Source organism: Lynx rufus, unplaced genomic scaffold, assembly GCF_022079265.1.
Source record: "Lynx rufus isolate CCGP_SWC_20201006 ecotype Redwood Valley unplaced genomic scaffold, mLynRuf1.p SCAF_13, whole genome shotgun sequence".
Taxonomy (NCBI): Eukaryota; Metazoa; Chordata; class Mammalia; order Carnivora; family Felidae; genus Lynx; species Lynx rufus.
Genome location: NW_025814827.1, coordinates 11,549,411 through 11,557,658, shown reverse-complemented (window position 1 = coordinate 11,557,658; position 8,248 = coordinate 11,549,411).

Below are 8,248 nucleotides of genomic sequence, written 5' to 3'. Positions count from 1 at the left end.
TGGCTCCCCACCCCATTACTTCTTTCAGAATTTCCAGTCAGTGTAATGACCAGGAAGTGGTCATTTATTATAAGTACCACATAAGTGTATAGGGCATGTTTCTACAGAAGATTTTTAACCTTGTGGCTTTTTTTCAAAACTTCAGAATAGTTTAATGAATGGAATAACTGGCAAATCACTGGTTGCACGTAAAGACCACTATGGGTACTCATTACATTATTTGTGTCTCCCCGGGTGTGTTGTGAACTTCACTTTAGGGCAAAAGGAACAAACCAGTGTCTTAGTACATGATTTGGCTCATAGGAGGTACTAAATGTATATTCAGTGAGTTAATGAGAGAATAAATAAATCTATCCACATGTATTCCTAACTCCGGATTCCTTATGTCCCACGCCCCCAGACCTCACTCTAGTAATACCCTAATGAGATTTAAGGTATGGATATGCCTAATTAGAAGTCCTTATTCTGTTAATTTGATAATAATTTTTAACTCAACTGTTGATAATGAATAGCCATTTCATTATGTAGACTTTTTGTTGCATGTGAACTTTTGTTACAGTGTAAAAGATCAAACCCAAAGTAATGAATGTTTTTTTTTCCCCTGAGAAAAGGACCCCATGGTCATGTTTGGATATTCAGTTGCTCTATAACACATGGCAGGCACATTATCCATTCCCTAATCTGAACAAGGAACATTTAATCTCTGTGAATTCCAGCTGTCCTGTAATTGCACAACTGCAGGGAGCAAACTTTTGACCCAGGGCAGGCCATAGTGCAGGCAGACCCAGTGGATATGGCTTTGAGGGTTTGCAGCTGTCATGGTTGGGGTCTTCCAGATGGTTCCCACACACCAATCCCTGTGTGAGAATCTCACTTAAAAACTGGAATGTTCACAAAATACTCTGTGAACACCAACAAAGTAAACAGATGGCCAGCTGGTTCTCAGAATTGTCCAAACCGAGCTCTAACCTTCAAATTGATCTTTTGGTAGAATAGTACTTGTTTTAAAACACTTGTGCAAAATAATCCTAGCTGTATATCCTATGCATGTATGTATATACACCAAATGGAATAGTGGTTACCTCTGAGGAAAACCAGAGGATGGAAGGGTAAAGAACCTTGGCTTTAGATTTAGTATTTGTTTTCATTTTCATTTTTATTTTTGAGGGGGGGGGCAAAGAGAGAGGGAGACAGAGGATCTGAAGCAGGCTCTGTGCTGATAGCAGAGAGCCCGATGTGGGGCTCGAACCCACAAACCATGAGATCATGACCTGAGCCCAAGTCGGACACTTAACTGACGGAGCCACCCAGGTATCTCTAGATTTAGTATTTCAATTTATGTAAGAATGTATTCATATATTATTGTGTGATTCAAAAATAATTAAGGGCCGTCTGGGTGACTCAGTTGGTTAAGTGTCTGACTCTTGATTTCAGCTCAGGTCACGATCTCAGGGTCGTGAGATCGAGCCCCACGTTGGGCTCCATGCTCAGCATGGACCCTGCTTGGGATCATCTCTCTTTCTCCCTCTCTGCCCCTTACCCATTCATGTTCTCCCTCCCTCTCTCTCTCAAATAAAAAATAATAATAATTAAAAGCAACTATATTCATACCCTAAACCCTGCTCTTCCTTTAATAGTTCCCTACTGCCTTCAAACTAAAGTCCAAGGTCCACAGGCGAGAGAAGGTCAGGCTCTCTGAAAGGACCCCAAATACCCAATGAGGTCTCAAACCTCTGGGTGATTATATACTTTTCCCTCCATTTAGAATGCCTCCTCCACTTAACCCACTGGAGTGAAATACCTCTATTTTATCCCAGAAACCATGGATGTGTGAAAAAGTGAAACAGAAACAAAACACGTAAGTTTTTTAAACTAATACCAGTTCTTGGAATACCATCCTTTAAAGCTGTCCAGGATACATTATATGTCAGCATTGTATATCAAATTATGCTGAGATCCAAGACTGAAAAATGAATGCTGTTTCCTTATTGCCAGACCCAGTCTGTGTCAGATACATACTACACTGAATTATGGGGATCAGACACAGAATGGGGATTCGGGAACTGCCCAAGAAAGATGCTGACATGTCTACTCTATAGCTTGCTTCCTAACGAACAAAGGTCATATCAAACAAGTTATATACAGTTATTTATAATTAATAATTCATTATCATCTGGGAGTTAAGAAATCTGAGTTCTATTTTTGGGCGAGACATTTCTTCTCTCCAGTGTGGTTTCCTTCTCTGTAAAATGAGTCCAAGGTTAGACTAAATGATCTCTAAATTCTTTGCAAATCTGAGATTTTATTTTATATATTTTTAATATTTTTACTTTGTTTTGTTTGAGAGAGAGAAAGAGCACGTGAGTGGGAGAGAGGGGCAGAGGAAAAGAGAGAGAGAGAATTTTAAGCAGACTCCATGCTCAGTGCAGAGCCTGACATGGGGCTCGATCCCACGACCCTGGGATCATGACCTGAGCCAAAATCAAGAGTTAGACACTCAACTTGCTCAACTGACTGAGCCACCCAGGTGCCTCTCCTTTTCTGAGATTTTAGATTCTATATATTTATGACAGATATATCACAGAATCTTTATAAATAGCCTTGCCTCAAAGCTGCTCTTCTCTGATAGTCTCCCACTGCCTCTCCCTTCCAATCAAACTTACCAAAAAAAAGTAGCCTGCACACAAAAATGCTTCTCTACAGAAACAATATTTTAACTTCTTGGATAACACTTGTCCATTGTTTTTTTAAAAAAAATTATTTCTTTATTTTTGAGAGAGACAGAGATAGAATGCGAGTGGGTTAGGGGCAGAGAGAGAGGGAGACACAGAATCCGAAGAAGGCTCCAGGCTCTGAGCTGTCAGCATGGGGCTGATGCGGGGCTGAAGTCACGAGCTGAGCCGTGAGATCATGACCTGAGCCGAAGTCAGACGCTCAACTAACCGAGCCACCAAGGCGCCCCAACATTTGTCCATTGTTAACTTTTTAAATTTTTTTTTTCAACGTTTATTTATTTTTTGTGGGACAGAGAGAGACACAGCATGAACGGGGAGGGGCAGAGAGAGAGGGAGACACAGAATCGGAAACAGGCTCCAGGCTCTGAGCCATCAGCCCAGAGCCCGACGCGGGGCTCGAACTCACGGACCGAGAGATCGTGACCTGGCTGAAGTCGGACGCTTAACCGACTGCGCCACCCAGGCGCCCCTGTTAACTTTTTAATATAAACTTTCCTGAACAAAGGTATCAAATCTTTAAAAAAATTTTTTTTAAGTTTATTTTTTTATTTTGAGAGAGCACATGCAAGCAGGAGAGGGGCAGAGAGAGGGATAGAGGGAATCCCAAGCAGGCTCCGCATTGTCAGCACAGAGCCTGACATGGGCTTGAACCCACAAACTGTGAGATCAGGACCTGAGCTGAAATCAAGGGCCAGACACTTAACTGACTTAGCCATCCAGGAGCCCCTCACATCTTTTTTTTTTTTTTCTTAATGTGACAGTTTAGCATCTCATTAATGTTTCTTCTGTAAATAACAATGTGATAATCTGTCTTCTGGAAGAAAAACTGCAATAAGGAATCTTGGAAAACAAGAACTGTACTATTTTTTTTTTTTTAATTTTTTTTTTTAACGTTTATTTATTTTTGAGACAGAGAGAGACAGAGCATGAACGGGGGAGGGTCAGAGAGAGGCAGACACAGAATCTGAAACAGGCTCCGGGCTCCGAGCTGTCAGCACAGAGCCCGATGCGGGGCTCGAACTCACGGACCGCGAGATCGTGACCTGAGCCGAAGTCGGCTGCTTAACCGACTGAGCCACCCAGGCGCCCCAAGAACTGTACTATTATACTACAAAATAAGCTTCTGTCTGTAAAGTTCTAGAAAGCTTTATGAATTCTTAGAGGTGGTAAAGAGAGTGATTAAATAGTAATTGAAATGAGAAAATCTTTTTGAAAGAAGTTGTGTAGCATATTGCCTGCATATAATAGGCACTCAATTAACAACAGCTCCCATTTCTTTATTCCTGAGCACTAAGGCCTAACACATTAAATTCCCTAATCAAAGATAAAAACATTTGCAAATAGAGGCAGGGTAGGAAAGTGGTTAGGCCCATAGACTGGTGTCAGACCAGTGGAGTGTGAACTCTGTATGTACCGCTTATTAGCTATTTAATGTTCTGGAAAAATGAAGATTGAGAGCATTACCTGCCTCACAAGGTTATTTGTAATGATAAAATGAGATAGTTTAGGTCAAGTCCTTGGAAATCTGGCTGGCACTCAATGTTAGCTAATAATGCTTTTGAGAACCTGCTGCGTTCCAGACACTGTACCAGATGCATTACATATATATATATATATATATATATATATATATATATATATTTTTTTTTTTTTCCCTCATGACACCCATTGCAAAGTCGGTACAATTTTCATTTCATAAATAAGGAAACACATTTAGAGAAGGTGAGTAACCAGCCTAGAATTAGGGTCAGTGGCAGGGCCAGGGCTCATGCCATGTTTGTTGAATCTAAGACTCTGCTTCTCCAAATTGTATATCTTTACTTTGAAATTGTTTGATGACTATTAAGAAAAATGGTGAAAAGAAGCTTAAATATAAAGTATAAAACAATAAACATCTTTCAGCAGCCATTCTCAAGAGCTCAAGTTTATGCTCAGATATACTTTTTTTGTCACCCAAACCAAACCAAGAGTAAAATTCTTGTTTTTAACAGAATTTACTGTGGTCTTGAGGTTCTAATCCTAGTATTGTCACTAGCAAACTGTTGCTGAGTCCTTGTTTCATCATCTCTTAAATGAAAAAATTTTAAAGATCTTTTTTGTTCTTTTTTAAAATGTTTATTTATTTTTGAGAGAGAGAAGAGAGATAGAGTAGAAGCGGGAGAGGGGCAGAGAGAGGGAGACATGGAATCCGAAGCAGGCTCCAGGCCCTGAGATGTCAGCACAGATCCCGATGCGGGGCTCAATCCCACATACTGCAAGATCATGACCTGAGCCGAAGTCAGACGCTTAACTGACTGAGCCATCCAAGCACCCCTAAAGATTTCTTTAAATGTTTATTGAGAAAGAGAGAGAGAGAAAGAGGATCTCAAGCAGAATGTATGCCCAGGACAGAGCCCGATTTGGGGCTTCATCCCACAACCCTAGGATCATGACCTGAGCTGAAATCAAGAGCTGGATGCCCGACCAACTAAGCCACCTAGGTGCCCCTCTTAAATGAAATTTTGAGTTACTAAATTATAGATCCTTTCCCCCTCTAAAAGTCTTTTCCTCCTGTTGGTCTAAAGGCATCTCAGCAAGCTGTTGCTGCCATCCAGAGGAGGAAATATTGTTGCAAGCCCAAAGAAGGCATTATAGCAGTGTTAGACTGTGGTGACAGTAATAGCTAGCACTTATGGAGTATCTACTATGTGCCAGGCACTTCCTTGGGCATATTCTATATGTATTTCTATTCTGCAGCATAGGTATTACCCATGTTTTAAACTGAGAAATCAGAGTTTAAAGAATTTAAGTAACTTGGGGCACCTGGGTGGCTCAGTTGGTTAAGCATCCGACTTCGGCTCAGGTCATGATCTCACACTCTGTGCGTTCAAGCCCCGTGTCAAGCTCTGTGCTGACAGCTTGGAGCCTGGAACCTGCTTCAGATTCTGTGTCTCCCTCTCTCTGACCCTCCCCTGTTCACGCTCTGTCTTTCCCTGTCTCAAAAATAAATAAACAATTAAAAAAATAAAAAAAAAAAAAGAATTTAAGTAACCTGTCCCAAGTCACTCAACTTGTAATGAGTAACTGAATTGTTTTGGGTCTGATTTTTTTCTGCGATGACAAGAATTCAAATAGAAGCATCTTGCATAAGGAGGCAATGTTTTTGCAAATCCATCCTTTCAGCCAGAGCACAGAATGGGCTGTGTTCCACTCTTCCCGGGAGGACCCTGGACCTAGGGGTCAGCCCATAGTTCCATGTGCTAGTTAAAGCTGTTACTACTCTAGCATAAAAATTATTTGTTGAGTGTGATAAAAGGCAGAGTCCCATATCCACAGACTCAGATTCAAGGTCTGGAGTTGGGCCCAGGAATCCACATTTTATTATTTTGTTTTATTTTTAGATTTAATTGTTAATTTTTTTTTTGAGAGAGAAAAAGAGAGAGAGAGAGAGAGAGCGAGCACAAGCAGGGGAGGGACAGAGAGAGAGGGAGACACAGAATCTGAAGCAGGCTCCAGGCTCTGAGCTGTCAGCACAGAGCCCAACGCAGGACTCGAACCCATGAACTGTGAGTTCATGACCTGAGCTGAAGTTGGATGCTTAACCGACAGCCACCCAGGCGCCCCAATTTTATTTTTTAAAGTTTATTTATTTTGGGGTGCCTTGGGTTACTGTCTTGTTTAGCTAATTACCGTTGCCCTTGCTGAGCAGAATCTTTGGTGGTAGACCACCTCTAGCCCTTGGCCAGACTGTGAGTCAAGGCCCAGCCCAGTCCAATGATTTTACCTGCACAAAAAATACAGCCTAATACTGAGTAGGGGGCTGTAAGTGAGGCTGTGTGAGTTGGAAAGGGAAGCTGGACGTCATAATTAGCGTAGTGGGTATACCATGAAATACCTTTTATACTAATGAAATAGTATAAAATGTGGGGTGCAGACCTGAGACCATTCACCATTCACCATTAGGTAGCGGGAGATCAGAAGAGATAAGCGGAAAGCTGTGCCCTCAGTGAGGTTCTCCACTCCCTGTGGTAGTGTCTGAGTGGGCACTTAGGTCGCCTGTAATCACTCCTACTGCACACCTGCAGACTCCTAGATGGCACTGATTCTCACTCTCTCTGAAATAACATGACAGTAGCCCCTACAGGAGGAAGGAGGGGGGGAAGTGCTCCATGCATATTAACTGAAAAACAACAGCAAAAAAGCACTTCCACACAGTCACTGATTCTCAAAACTACTTGGGTAGTGTTTTGTTGTTGTTGTTGTTGTTGTTGAACCTTCAGCCTCATTTCACATATGAGGAAGCTAAAGTTCAGTGATATTAAGGGACTTGTTAGAGACCAAAGAGCTAGTCAGTGGTGGAGCCAAAACTCTCCATCACGCGATATAATACCCGAACTATAACCCACATTCTCACGTCTGAAAGCAAAAATCTTGTAAATCCTTTTCCTCTCCCTCATAACTGCTGCTATAACTCAGATATTCATACTTCTAACCTCCCAACAGATCTTCCTGCCACAGGTTTTACCTCCACTCTGTCTTCCACCCCACTACCAAAGTTACCTTTCCAGAATGCAAATCTGGTCTTCTCTGATTATTGCATGCAAGACAAAGGTCCGATTCTCATGGTTTTCACAGCCCTCCACGAAGTGGCCCTCCTGATTTGCTCTTCCAGTCTCATCTCCATCCATCCTATTCCTTTCATGTCAGTTCTTTCAGGTTCTTCAAAACATTGTGCTTCCCCACCCCACCCCCCACCCCGTGTTTGACATGACATTTGTTTCTCTTCCATGATCCAGTTAGCTTTTTTCCAGCTAGCTGCATATGTCTGTAAGTTTATATAACTGGCTCATACAATGAAGAGAATGCATAGCAAATTTATAGTTTAGAAAATGATAATAAAAGGCTATCATGCTCCCACCATCCAGTTAACATTTCCATAACCCCCTATGAGAGATAGTGTTCTTTTATGCCTCCATACCTCTGCACATGCTAGAATGCCTTAGTCTGCATGGTGAACTCATCATTTGGAACCTCAGGTCAGCTCTACCTCCTCTAGAAAGCCTCCACTGAGTCCCTTGAGAGAGACTTAATGCTTCCATTATGCCTCCATTATGTCATTCCTAACAGTATTATATTTGCTTACATGTTTGTCTCCCCAGTAGATTGAAGATTCCAAGTATTACTTAATCTCTGAATCTCCAGCAAGCAGCATAAAGGCTGGTAACACTGTAAGCGTTCAGTAAATAGAATGGATGTCCATACAATCTGGTTTGCCTAGGAGAGTCCTGGTTTATGCTTGTTGTCCAAGAGTGATTTTTCTAAGTGCTTCCTTTACTCACGAATGTGTCTAATGTAAATGACCAATTACGTGATCACCCTGTCAATACATGTGAAATGGATGAATTAATGAATGGAAGATTTTCAGGAAGAGCCAATATGTAAAGATTTTAAAAAATTCAACAGCTGGCCACTGTATCTCCTTCCTGTTCGAGAAGTGCTTGACTTTCTTGGAGACAGAGATGAATTTGTACAGA